Source organism: Lonchura striata, chromosome 9 (assembly GCF_050655825.1).
Source record: "Lonchura striata isolate lonStrDom1 chromosome 9, ASM5065582v1, whole genome shotgun sequence".
NCBI lineage: Eukaryota > Metazoa > Chordata > Aves > Passeriformes > Estrildidae > Lonchura > Lonchura striata.
In genome coordinates, this window is record NC_140711.1 from 4,629,287 (window position 1) to 4,643,362 (window position 14,076).

The 14,076-nt window shown below is 41.0% G+C and overlaps 1 long non-coding RNA gene across 1 annotated transcript; it reads right to left on the bottom strand.

Annotated features, from left to right (window-relative positions):
• Positions 1–331: 331 nt before the first annotated feature.
• Positions 332–13,852, bottom strand: LOC146766580 (uncharacterized). The gene is made up of 3 exons (XR_014957271.1): positions 6,299–13,852; positions 4,895–5,399; positions 332–3,597 (listed from the first exon to the last, which is right to left on the bottom strand). It is a non-coding gene; the product is annotated as an uncharacterized LOC146766580 (long non-coding RNA).
• Positions 13,853–14,076: the final 224 nt, after the last annotated feature.

The window sequence follows — 14,076 nt, forward strand, 5'->3', positions numbered from 1 at the left end:
CATCTGCTCCAGCAGATAAGCACAGTCCCACTGAAATACCTGTTCCTCTTTTAGGTTGCCCAAACACAGAAAGCCTCGGGATAAAGCTTCCTGTGCAAATGTCCTGGTTCAGGGCAAATTTGGGAGAGAACCCTTAAAGGCGTTCCTGTAGAAAGCAGATTTAATCGGCCCCTCTCTTTAACTGCTTCAGGAAAAATACCTCTTTGGAGAAAAGTGGAAAAAAACTGTTTATTAAATAAGGAAACAGTTAACCTAAGACAGCAAGCTGGAGTGCTGCAGTTCTGGCCCAAGGTTATGGCTGACAGCAGCCTGCTCAGCTATGGAGGGGGATTTGCTGTTAGCTGATCTCACAGAATCCACAGAATGACCAGCTTGGAAGAAACCTTCAAAACCACCGAGTCCAACCCAGCCCAAACACCTCAACCAAACCCTGGCACCCAGTGCCACATCCAGGCTTTGCTAAACACACCCAGGGATGGTGACATTCCAGAATGTTATCACTCTTTCTGTGAAAAACTTTTTCCTAATATCCAACCTGTATTTCCCTTGATGCAGCTTGAGACTCATTGAGAACTCAGGCCAGCCCACAGACCAGGAATGGATCACACCCACAGGCAGTGTGCTAAGGATGTTCTCAGCCTCCCCAAGTCCTTCCGTTTACAGCACCTTGCTTCCCAGGGCCAAGAAGCTGTGCCATCAATCTTGCTAAGCTATTTTTTATTATGCTTTATTTTGCCTTTGGTTTCAAGGGCATGTTTAACACCCCTAGGCAAACACAATGGGATATCTCATTTGTCTATGTACATTACATTATAATAAAAGTGACATAGCAGAAGCAATGTGGACTTTGGAAGCTTCTTCTCACTCTGTTTTAATAGAAAAGTTTAATAAGGGAATCTTGACTTCTAGTAATGAAATTAAAGTTTATTGAAGTTGCATAATACACTGGCAGTGGATGGAATCACAGTTTACACTTAATTACAAAGATGGCATTCATAAGATTACCCATGCAAATTAGTTGCCTCTTTCCTGTGTGTTTAAGGGTTGCAGAACCCAAAGACATTTGCATTGTAAATTCTAAATAAAAGAAAGATGGCAGCATCCAGTTATAACCCCAGTTAAAGTCATCTCCTAGGAGTGCATTTTCCTTATACATACCACTTTCCCAGCTCAATGCACCAGTTCAGCTGCAGAGATCTATTTTGCCATGAAATTTTACATAAAGACTTTTGGAGAAAATAATATACAGGTAAAATGTCACTAGAAAGGATTATCATGAGAAACAAACTTATAACAGCCCACTGAGGATGGATAGATGAGACCTGTCAGAGGAAATAACATAACTGACAATCCTCAAAGATGGCAGGAGCCTCTGGAGAAAGGTATAGCATTAAATTCCAGATATTTCCATCAAGTGTGGGGTTTTTTAGTACAAGAAATACCAGGCAGCAGAAAGGGATCGCTCAATGCCCAGTGCTGGGGTTCAGAGGAGATTGTTGGTGCAAGGCATTTATCCATTGGCATGGAAGTCCTGCCATCAAATGAGAAGTGGAAAAGTCCCATATCCAGTTTTATCTCAGAAGTAAAAAACTTATTTATATTTATATCCAATCTGTTCTCCGTAGCTGGCCAATTTTGTTTCTGAGAGAAAAGAAAGAATTTGAGTTAAACACTAAAAGTAACATTTAGAACCGTTTCAAAGGAAGAAGTTAAAACAAGCCCTTTTTAAATGCATTTGCTCTTTTGGTTTTGTGAAAGGGCTGTTGAAGGGAGCTGTCACAGCAGGAGAATCTCAAAATGCTCTCTAGCAGTCACCCTTGCAGAAGTCAGAGGAAGAATTTTTCCAAGGAAGTCTTCAGAGTGACAACAGGTAAAATGCAGGGATGAGAAGCGAGACTCAGCTACAAGGTGGTGGTTTTCTACCTTCTGTCAACTTGTGTGTGCTCCCTGCAAGGCCAGCTCTAATGGGTGTTATCAGCTCACAGGGAGTTTGGTGCCCTGTCCCACCCCAGAGTTTATTTTTTTATTTTTAGTCAGTGAAATGTGCTCACAGAAACCCAAGCCAAGCCACTAATGGAAGATATAGTCTTGAAGTCTTTATAGACATTTTCCAGAATGCTTGGGAACAACTTTGGTTAAGGCAGGCTATGAAGGAGTAGCAATATATGTTTTGAGTTATTTAGCTCTCCACTGTAATCAGCTATGATTTGTTTCACCTGGAATACAGGTGACAAAAGGATATTTTAATGAAAGAACCTTTGTCAAATATTCTCTGTCTGCAGGAAAATAACAGAGCAAAGGAACAGCAGTAAATCTCACTGAGACACTTGTCCTGATCGTTCTGTGGCTTGAAACTGGAGCCTGAGGCACCTCCAAGCCCGAGGTGGTTTAGAAAGCATTAAGCATTCTGGCCCAGTGTGTTTGGAGTGCTTTTCACCGACAGGATGGGACTGCTGGGATTCATTCCTTGAGCTTTATTTGCAGCATCAGTCTCATTACAGGCTGAGACAACTGGAAGATGGCAAAGCTCAGGTACAGCCAGCAGCAGCCAAAGATTTCTTTGGTACAGAGCATTTAAAAATTTCCCAGCTAACAGCACATTGCTAAAGCTCACAGAGAATTGTTCCAGCCAGTCACTGAAAGCACACTCACACCTGCTTCACACAATATTTGGCTTGTCTGCTCTCTATTAACAATACACAATACAACATTATTAGGCTTAGAACCTTCTGCTATCTTGATAAGCATATTTTCCTGCAGTCTTAAGATCTATCTTAGCCAAACCTAAAACTCAAGCTATTATTCCATGTCCTTGCTTGCTGTACTGTTGTAACTTTTTCTACTTTCACACTTTGCAGCTGCAGCTAGTTCTGAGTTTTCTGATCTTCCTGTTTCTAAGGCCTGCTTTTACAGATTTCTGGAAATCATCTTACCTTTACTATTTCCCACAGTCCAGCTGTTTTCATGGCTGCTGCCATGTGTAAGGCACTGAGAGGCAGAAGGTTCCCCTTCCTCAGCTGGGACTCGCAGGCACTCAGGTTCACAGCAAATATTCAAATACAGAATAAATCCCAGCATCTTTCCCACCATGGGATCTGCTCCCCAACAGCCAGACCAGTCACAGTTTTGGTAGAGCTCAGGGAGGCAGGACATGAGGGAGGACTGGGATGAACCAGAGACATTCTCCACATTCTCCACTGACATGGAAGTGTCTGAGAGCACATGGAAGCCAAGCATATTTTGGAAATAACACCATTTTAATCATCAGCTGAAGTAAATTAAAAGGTGCTAACCTTCAAGGATTTATTCAAATGATTTTTGGTGAGAAAAAGCCCTCGTTGGCAACAGGAATTCTTCCATCTGGGAGATTTCCACTTTGGAAAGAAGTCTTCAGGAGTCTGTTTTAACTCCTATTGTGAGACACCCTGGTGATGTCCTGAGCAGCCAGACTTGTTAGTTTAGCACCTAGAACATGAAAGTATGAGGAAAAAACTCCAGGATCAGGGAGGTATTCAGTCAGGCAGATGCTGCTCAAGATCTTTGCCTTGGTGTCTTGGGAAGAAGGAGAATGGGCAGCATAAGGAGCAGGTGACATTTCTGAAAGGGAGAGAGAAAAGAGATTTTCACTAAACCTCTGATGATAACTAGGGAATAAACAAAACTAAACAAAGACAACACAAAAAGCCACAGTTTACAAGCAAAAAGGGGCATGTGGTGGTCCAGATACCCAAAAAAATCACAGCACCCGTGGCAAGAACTGGAATTGCCTATTCTGTCTTTCAAATTTAGCTCAGCATCAGCCAGAAGCAGTAAAATAAGTGCTCTATATTTAGTGCCAGTGACTCACTATAAATAGGGATAGTTTTGGTTGAATATGCTGCTCCCTGTCATGAAGAGCTGCCTTGAAAGCTGCCCCTACACAAAGACATCTCTGCAGGAAATCTCCCTTAGTTAAAGAAAAATTATATAAGATCTGCTCCATGACCTCAAGAATTTCTGCCAGGCTTTGGTTTTTGTGGAAGGGGTTGAGTGGTGAAGCAGCCTTGGGCTGTACTGGGAGTTCTGGAGTGGATGAGGTGGGAGCAGCAGTGAGTGTACCAGGAACTCTGGTGCCTGGTGAGAGTGGGAATAGTCAGCCACACCCTGGAACATTCCTCACCTGAACGGTAACCTGAGTGGCATGAAAACATGTTGGAGTTTTACAAATTCCAGGAATTACCAACATGGATTGTGGCCAGGGTGGAATTTCAATTTTTGTGACTAAAGCCAACCTCTTGTGGCCCCATGAACAGTGGCCCTGCAAGAGGCACTGAACTCTCCAGGGCTGCAGCTGGCTGCAGACAGCATCTCCCTCTGAGAGGATGCTCTCAGAGCTCACAAACCCCAGGAAAACCCTGCAAGAACCAGAGGACCTTTGCTGAAAGCTGACAATGGAGCCCAGGCTGATGGCCCTACTCCTCAAGGCCCAATTGCCCAGTCAATACCTTTGAAAGATTTCACTGAACTCTAAACTAGGGGAGTTTCCAACAGGCACCTTTCTACATACATGTGTACATATACACACAACTATCTTCAAGAGTGTATGGGTAAAAATCAGACCAAAGCTTTTTGACTAATTGGCAAAAAAAAGCCAAAAAAATTACATATGTACTTTTATTATATATTATGTATATATATACTATATATAAAGTATAAATATTTTAATCATCAGCTGAAGTAAATTAAAAGGTGCTAACATTTTAATTTAATTAATATATAGAGTATATGTATAGTATATATATACAAAGTATAAATTTTATATATATACATAAATTATAAATAATATATAAAGTATAAATTTTATATATATATACATAAACTATAAATAATATATATATTGTTTTGAACAACTCACCAGCTGCAAGTTGACTGCAGGCAAATAATTTCCATTTCTTTGTTTGTGTCCTCAAAGTCAAAATGAAAAAATTACATAAATAAGAACATGAAAAGAGCTCTAAAAGCTCCTTTGAGTGTGTGCACAGCTACCTGAGCATCCTGTTAGAGTGAGAGGATGCAGAAGTACCCATATAAGTACACTAAGTCTGCCCAATTCTCAGAACTCAGCAGCCAAGTTCAGCATTGAAAGGGTAGTGTGTAGATCATGAACATGGATAATTATATTGTTGAGTAGGATAAGTACAGCAGAAAAAAAACCCACAGAAATATAAGGTGCAAATGCCAGGAACACTGCAATAGAAAGCATCCACTTGACTTAAGAGACTTTGGTATTTGTACAGGATGTTCAAGCAGCTCTGGGACAGCAGGTTCCTTCCTGCTGAGCTTCAGCCTCGTGGCATCTCTTGGTGAAGGGCTGGGCTCTGCATCTATGGAGATGCATGTGGAGAGGGCTCGACAAAGTCCTTGAAAAAGAAAAACAAATATCCATTATTTAATTTAAAATCTTGGATTTAATTCCCAGGTTCCTTATAAATCAGCATCACTGACTCATATTTTAACCTAAAAATCTTGTTCTTGCTCTTCACAAATTTTAGCTATTTGCATTTTGGAAAGGGCCATTTGCCAAGACAATAATATTTAGGTAATTCAATATGAAGTTGCAGATCTCTTTTGGTTTATAAAACACTTATAAATATTAAATGAGTGAAACAAAAACACAGTGAGGAGTCAAACAGGTAAATCCCTACTACTAATGGCTGCACTATTAATAATATAATTAATGGCTATTTAGTCCTTGGAATAACAAATCACCTTTATCTGCCAGTGTGCAGATTGTGGGGTCCAGCAATGCCCAGATATGAACACCTAGCCCAGAAACACAGATGGCTGCAGCTCAGCCCACATGTAAGACTGCAAGGAAAGCATGTTGCATGGATGGAGCCTTTGTTCCTTATGCAAACAGAGCAAGTCCAGCGCCCACAATCCACTATCAGCTTAGAGAATTTTTTAAATCACTATTTCTAAGCCTGATTCCTCATAAATACAGTCACGGGCACCATTTAAAAGTCACTTCTTTGTTCCAAAGAAATGCAACACAACAGCAGGAAGATATAATGCAGTAACACACCAGGGCAAGCTTTATGCAAAGGAAAGCTGCCAAAATGAGTTTTTTCTCCTTTTCTGCAAGGCAGCATTTTTTCCCTTGAGCTGTCACACTTGAGAGCTGAGCATACAGTAAAGAAGAAAAAATCCATTTCATTTTCCTCTCTTTCAGGCTGTCATCGGCTCCATTGCCATGACACCAAACCTCCTTTTAGGTTGCTTTGTGAGGACAGAAGTGTGTCCCACCCTTCAGGCTGACCTGGCACAGCATTCCAGCAGCATTTCCATGGCTCCGAGTGAGGGATGGAGACCTGACTGCAGCACTGCAGAAAGCACTTTCCCTCTTCTTTCCCAGGGCTGTGCCCATCAGAATCTACAAGTTTTGTGTTTCTTCCACATGAGGCTTTCCTCTCCAATTTCTCATTCATATCAAAAGCATGCCCTTAATCCAAATATCTCAAGTCAGGTAAGGTAACAGCACAACACAGATGCAAGTTGTCTGTATCTTCCCAGGGTCACACTTGTAGAAAGTGTTTATAGCTCCAGATGCCTATATTATTGAATTTAAAACAAAAGCAGCATTATTTGTAGCTTCACTGGACAGCTAACTTGATGTGATTTAGCCTCACAAAAAGCTTCTGCTTTTCAATAAGAAAATTCTCACTTCAGTCTTAAAGGAAAAAAAAAAAAAGAAACAAAGAAGCAGTCAGATAAAAATCTGTTTTGAGGCCCTACAACATAAATTAAGTTAGCACAGCAGGGCTTTCACTGTAATAATTTAACTTGTCAGTTCACATCATTGACTAACTCGAAGAATTCATGGGGCTTAACTGATCAAAATAATAAACAGTTTGGATGGCTCTGCAGGAATAGCCCAGTCTTAATTTGAGGTCAGTTCTTACTCCTTTTAAGTCTCATTAGCAGAAGCCAACGTTAATCCAGAGATGTGAGGACAAAAGCAGAAAGCTTTGCATCAACAGCAGGGCCAGCACAATGTCCAGTTGAATTGATGCATCCCAGCTGCAATCCCTTCCAGGTCTCTGGCATGGAACAAAAAGCCTGTGTGATCACTGGCAGCAAGGGGGACAGTCCTGGGTTCTAGGAACCACATCTTGTCTCTAGTTTCAAGTTGAAAATCCACCATGGGTGAACCAGGCCAGATCTGCAGCTAGCACACAAAGGCTTCATTCTAATAAATTCTGCAGAGAAAGCCAATCCCCTGCTGATACCTTGGGTTTTTAGTTTTTTGTTCTGTTTTGGTGTGCAGCTTTTAGCTTTATATTAAGTGTCACTGGGATCTTTTCACAGGGTGGTAAAGAAAACAATCCTGTTCTAGCTGGACACTCAAGGAAAATCCCTTCAAACTTTAGACCCAAAGCATGAACAACGTGAGAAGAGGAGGGTGGGCAAGCAAGGAAGGAGGATGAAACTTCATCATTTGAAGCTAGTAATTGGACAGTTAACTCCTATATGCAAATGGACTAAAACCATAAATATGTGAGATCTCATGCCCAAGCCCTCTTTTGCTCCCACCTTGGAGCCATCTGGGCACAGCCATGACTGTGGCTCCAGTCCTGCTGGGGTGTGGCCTTTGAAAACTCTTTAATAAATCTCCACTTTATTCCTCTGAACTCCTCTAGCCTCTGCTCCAGCTCCTTAAGGCTTCACAGCAGCCAAGCTGTTAGAGCAGCACACTTAAATAACCATTGCCTTTCACCCCTTGTGGCAAGCACATTTCTCTCCCTCTCAAGATTTTTCATAGAGGTGCACAGAGAGAACTGAAAGAGAAAACAATTTCTATTTATGCTGCTTGTTTTTCCCATGTGCAATGTGTTTGGTGAATTCTTTACCTGGAGTGAGTGCTTGATTGGATTCTGGTGAGGACTGTTTGAGCCTGATGGCCACTCCAACCCACCTGGGGCTGGACTTGAGAGAAGGTCACAAGTTGAGTTAGAGTCAGAGAAAGTAGTATTAGTTGTAGTATCCTCCTTTTATATAGTATATTAATGTTATAATAAAGAAATAATTCAGCCCTCTGAATTGAGCCAGACATCGTCATTTCTTCCCATTGGATTTGCCTGCGTTTACAATAACCCCTCATTTTCTCCAGCAATTCCCTGAAGGCCTGTCCCAGCCTGTGACTTTGTACCACCTGCTGTGGGGTCCCAGGCCAATTCTGCAAGAGCTGAGCAGCCCAGGAGCAGCAGAGCAGCACCACGGAGCCACCCAGCCCTGCCTCAAGCCCAGCCAGGCTGGCAGATCCCTGGCCACACTGCCCCACCATCAGCTTAAAACCTGCCTTCAGATTATTCTGAATACTTTATTATTATTGTTGTTGTTATTGTTATTATTATTATTATCCTTTTAATTGAAGGGATGGGGCCACAGTCAGTCTAAAACCAATTGATTGCTCAAATAAAGACCAGTCTCAGAGGCCATGAGATTCAAGAGAGCAAGCAGTCAGCCACAGGTCAAAGTAGTCAGAAGTTCTTCATTACAAGGCAATATATATTTTATAATATATAATATTATAATACATATATTTATATAATTTCTAAGTATATATCTAATATATAATGTCTAATACATAATTTCTAATCTGTAATATATATAATATATATAATATATCTAGATAGATATAGCTAGATATAGATATGGATAATATATAATAATGTAATATATATTATATATCTAATACATAATTTCTTTCTAATCCAATGGACAGTTGCCACGAAGTTTATTTTGCTTTTCTAACCCATCACCTTTACTCGCTTCTGCTGCATTGGGAATACTTTTATCCAATGGGCTCCTATCACACACACACACACATGCTTCTGTTAAAACCTCTAAACTCTCAGCTACTCTATCCAGTTACACCCCTAGACTATAAACCCTTCACCATCTTATCAATACAGTTTCTCACTTACTTAAAGCATATTCTTACTTACAACTATAGAAACATAAGTTTATCATTTTTATGCCTAATGTCTGTGTATTTTATTTTTACATCAATCCAGGCTTCTTCCGAGGTTGCAGATCAAACCCTTCAGTGTCTGAGGAAGTTTCTGTCTTTCCATTTCCCACACATACTGATCTGTTTGCCCAGTGTGACAAAGACTGAAGAGTGCTGCTTTAGTCTGTCCAAAGAGCTACTTCTAATCACTCCCAAAGGAAAGGAATTTCCCAGGCCAAGACATCTGACTGAGCAGAGCAGCAGTATGTGAGCTCCACTACAATAAGTAAGAAAACTGAAGCTGTCAGGTGATTAGTGAATGTGCGTTTTCCTCATCCTAAGATTTCAGAAGCCCCTTCAGCTGGAAAAACTCTTAGAGCTAGAACTCCTGGCCTGTTACCTTTCCCCACACTGTGCCATCTTCCCTAAATGAAGTCCAAGGAAACCAGTTAATTAATTTGTGCTGAATCACAGGGAAAACCCACCCTGAAGCCAGGTGAAGTAACATCCCACGCGCCCAGGAATGAAGTTCAGGTAAGGTCATCAGCCTGTGGACAGATGCTTCTGCAGCAGAGTGAAAATGGAAGAAACATGCAAATCAAATCACTTCTATTTGAAGAGCCAGCCAAAGGCCAAGTCTGTAGGCTGTGAATCTGTAAAAGAAGAATTGAACTCCATAAATTCAAGGACTAAACCCATTTTTATCTCACGAGGGAGGCAGCGAAAAGCAACAGTGCATGGTAGTGACAATGACGTGTTAGAAAACCAAATGCATTCAACAATCCTTCCATTTTCCCTGTTTATTTGTTCTGTCATTCTGTGTGGAAAAAAACATCTGCATCACAGAAAAAACTGCTATACCTGAGGAGTCATAAATTCTGTATCTAGAGGGTTCCATGATGAGAAGTTAAAACTTCCTCCTACATATCTCACTTTGATTTTTTTTTCTGAGTACAACGTTCAGCTCAGGGGAAAATAGAAAAAAATAGAAAGAAAAAATATCCTGATCCAGATTAGAACCCAGGTGAATAGGATGGAAAGATAACTTCCATGCACTGTTATTCAGGTGCATAGAAAATATTAATGGATGGTTATAATAGTGGCAGAGCTTGAAAGGAAGACAGACTCCTTAAAAGCATATCAGGACATCAGCTTTCAGCAAAATTCCCAGAACTGTGTAACTGTTGCTGCATCTGAGCTCTGTACTTCCCAGTGTCCCAGACTGAGTTTGCATTTTAACAGGAAGGCCACAGAAACATTAAAAAAAAAAAAAATCTTCTCTCATTATTCCATATGGAACAGAATCACATTCAAGATATGCTTCAAGGTGCCTGCTTCCAATCTCAAATATGAAAGAGTGTTTACTCTGTTTCACATGTTGCAGACCAACTGTCAAGCCACAGGAAAACTGCTGAAGCCAGCTCTGAAATAGCAATTTGCAAGTCAAACATCACTTGTTTTCCCAAGTGAGGATGATGAAATCCTTGTGATGTTTGGAGGGGCCAGTGCTGTTAATGGGAGCAGTCTCAGTCCCTGACATTCCATAAGTGGCTTTTCCCCTCAACAGGGTTCACAGCTCAGGGAGTGTGGCACTTTTAACCACACACAGACAAAAGGCAAAGCATACAGCTTGCAAGTGATGCAGAAAGAACATTCTGAGAAAGGCAGATCTTCACAACATTCAGATTGGTGCATTTTCACTCTGGTAAAAATCAGTGCTTGGTAACTAACTTTGGACCATCACTACATTCATATACATCAAAATGCCAAATCCTTTTCTAAACTCTTTTCCTTATTAACACAATGTCCATGTCTAATGATCTGTTCCCTCAATATTTTTCACCATGAAGGCCATCCCAGTCACTGCTTTTTCACACTGAACTCTCAGCCTCTGCTGATATCTGCACACAAACTCCTTTTTGATACAGAAAATTTACAAAAAACATTTCCCCTGCCAAGCGTTAAGACACTTGCTCCAAATTTGAACAAGGTGCACTAAAGCCTGTGCCTCAGCTCTGCTCCTGTCAATTCTTACAACCCAGGTGTTACATGAAATGGAGCATCACTTAATCTGTCAGCAGTGCTTGCAATGAGAAAAGCACATGGGGACCTCACCATAAATTTCTCGTGTTTAAATGGAGAAAAAGGCATAGAGTAATGTCATATACATCAGCTTCTCAAGTGCAACTATTCTGTGATATACAGTCTGCTAATCTTCCAAGTAAATATAAGCCAGTATAAGGTATCCAACATCTAACTGAAGGATCCTTTTTTGAAATGTGAAAGCACATTTTTTAAGGTGTTTTGCTCCCTCTGAAATCTATTTTCCCTGAGCTGAACACTGCACTCAGAAAAAGAATCAAAGTGAGATATGTAGGAGGAAGTTTTAACTTCTCCTCATGGAAGCACCTAGATACAGAATTTAAGGCAGCCATGACTCCTCAGGTAAAGGCATCTTTCCAGAAACAAGAACAACTTTCACCTGGCCAATTCCCACTGACTGGTTCAGAACTCCACTGTGGAAAGCCCCATCAGCAGATTCCTGCTCTGATGGCTTTTGTAATGAGGGGAGAGGGGGAACTTTGCTTTTTCACCAGAAATAAAGCCATCTCCGTAACTTCCACTCTGGTTTTTATTGCATCAGCACTAAAGAATGACCCAAAGGAGCCATGTGACTATGTGCCTCAGCTGAGTGTCTGGTGAGTAGCCCCAGAACGACAGGACAGCTCTGATGTGAAGTCTGCTCACACTTTAAAAGCTGTGTGATTTTATGTAATCAAACCCCCAGCAGGACAATTTTCCTCCTGAACAACTTGAACCCCAGACACTGCTTCTTCTTCCAGGTACTGTGCTATCCAACAAGTTCTTCCTTTCGTATGGCTGGCACCACCACATTCCCAAACCACCAGCATGCATGGGAGGGCTCATTCCTGCAGGAGTTCATATTTACCCTGTCACCACATTATGGTGCTGAGATAGAGTTTTAGCATTAGTTTTATTCACCATCAATACTGTTTACATGAATTCCTTTTCCAGGAGCAATATATCTTCTGCAAGTTCCTATTCAGCACATTATCGTGAGAGTCATAAAACAGAAGGAGACAAATCAATAGGATCTAATCTGAGTATGGCTCAGTTCTGTGCTTTTGGTTAAAGGAAAATTAACTAATTAGCAGGCACCTAGTTTTAGATACAGTAGCAAACATTGCCAAATAGATTTTATCTTTCAATACAGTAGTCCAGATATAATAAAACACTTAAAAATCTGATAGTCCAAAAAAATCCATTCATTAATTTCTACGGTATAATTTGAAAAGAAAGTAGTTCTCAGATAATTGCCAAATTTCCATATTTATAAGAAGATGGCACATATGGGGATAATAGCAAAAATGGAAGTACCACTTTTCTATTAATATGGAAATTCAGAAATTATTGGAGTTACCTGTTATAAATCAACTTTCTCATTCTTTTGCTGATGGAAATGCCATTTATCCACTACAATAAATTCCAAAACTACTAATGCAACTCCCCTTTCACTCTGATAAATCAGTGTAATGGTTGTCATGCTTATCCTCAAATTTGGCAGGAGTTCTGCTCTTAGATTAAAATGGGTCAAGCCAACCCTAGTGGTGCAATACCACTACAGGTTTTGAAGTTAGATAGAGAAGGGATTTGCTCACACAATTTTGATATTTGCTTAGTTCATCTGTGTGGGTCTCAGATTCAGTCAAAGAAAGAAACGGAGAGTTTCTAGCCAGGCAAAAAGCCTGGGAAAGAGCTGGAGAAGAATGTAAATAATTCTTTATTTCTCTTGTTGTTCACATTGTTTATAGTTCAGTTCTATCACTGTGCGTCAAGGACTTTGCACCAATGCTGTGGGTTGTTTTCACTTCAGGACCAATGGAGTTGGTCCTCACGAAGCTCTGTATAAAAGAGTGGTATATTTTGAATAAATCAGAGTTTTACTCTCACAGCCTTCTGAGTCAGAATCTTCTCATTCCCATCCTGCCTCAACAGCGACATATCTGCCCCAGACAAATGATGCAGAGCCACAAGGCAGCTGCATTATTCACTTAAACTGACCGAAGCAGGCCATGAGATTCCAAGGCAGTATTTCATCTGCTTGCCCTGGAGAAATTATTTAGTGGAAACTGGAAAGAACGAGAGATTTTTTCAAGGATTTGGTTTTTTATACCAAGGATTGCATGTTGCTTGATGTGAAGGTAGCCCGTCATCTTCCACAGAGGAGTGCAGCAGTGGATGTCTCCTTGCAGAGCAGAAGAGTCATCTGCCTTTAACTAGAAACCAGTCAGATGCCAAAATTGCAATATTTTTTCAAGTGTTAGTCCCCTAAAGATATTGTTCCTCTCTCCCAAGAGTGGTTTCACAGTTCTGTAACACCTCTAGGTGTGGCAGTTGATGTGAGATAATAGTTTAGGCCAGGCCCTAACATGGGGCCTTGTTAATGCAAAAAATTGCTCCCTCTTAATGCGAAAATTCTACAGAGCACAAAGGGCAATCATTGCCACTTAGCATTGTTCCCCCATGCACAGAACTTCTCCTAGCTCAAAACGAACATCCAAACTTCTGTTAATTATTTCCTGCTTTCAGTTAAGGTGGGTGTTCAGCCCATTGATGCTTTGAACCCAGGAGCTCACAGCTTCCCAGCGGTGTTTCACGAACGTGAAATAAAACATCTCCCAGGATGATGCTACTGCAATCAAATCTTGAAAAAGAATCCTGCCAGGCCTTTTAGGGCAGCACCTGCTTGCTGCACAGCCTGTAGGGCAGGGCTGGACCAGCATTGCGCTGTTGGAAGCAGCAGCAACCGAGTGTGAGCAGCAAAGCCCTTCCCTGTTTCTTCCACAGCACTAATTCACACATAAAAGAGGAAATGCTGAAGCTGCATCCATTGACATCAGCTTCACAAAACTGTCTCTACAGGGGACTTCTTCAACCTGGAAATGTCAAACAGGCTGCATCACCACTTGACAGTAGGGGCTTTGCAAGCAAGAATGAGGGAAGATGGTTCTCACCTGCTATGAGGATGAATTTATTATTCATAGGGAGACATCTAGGAGAAA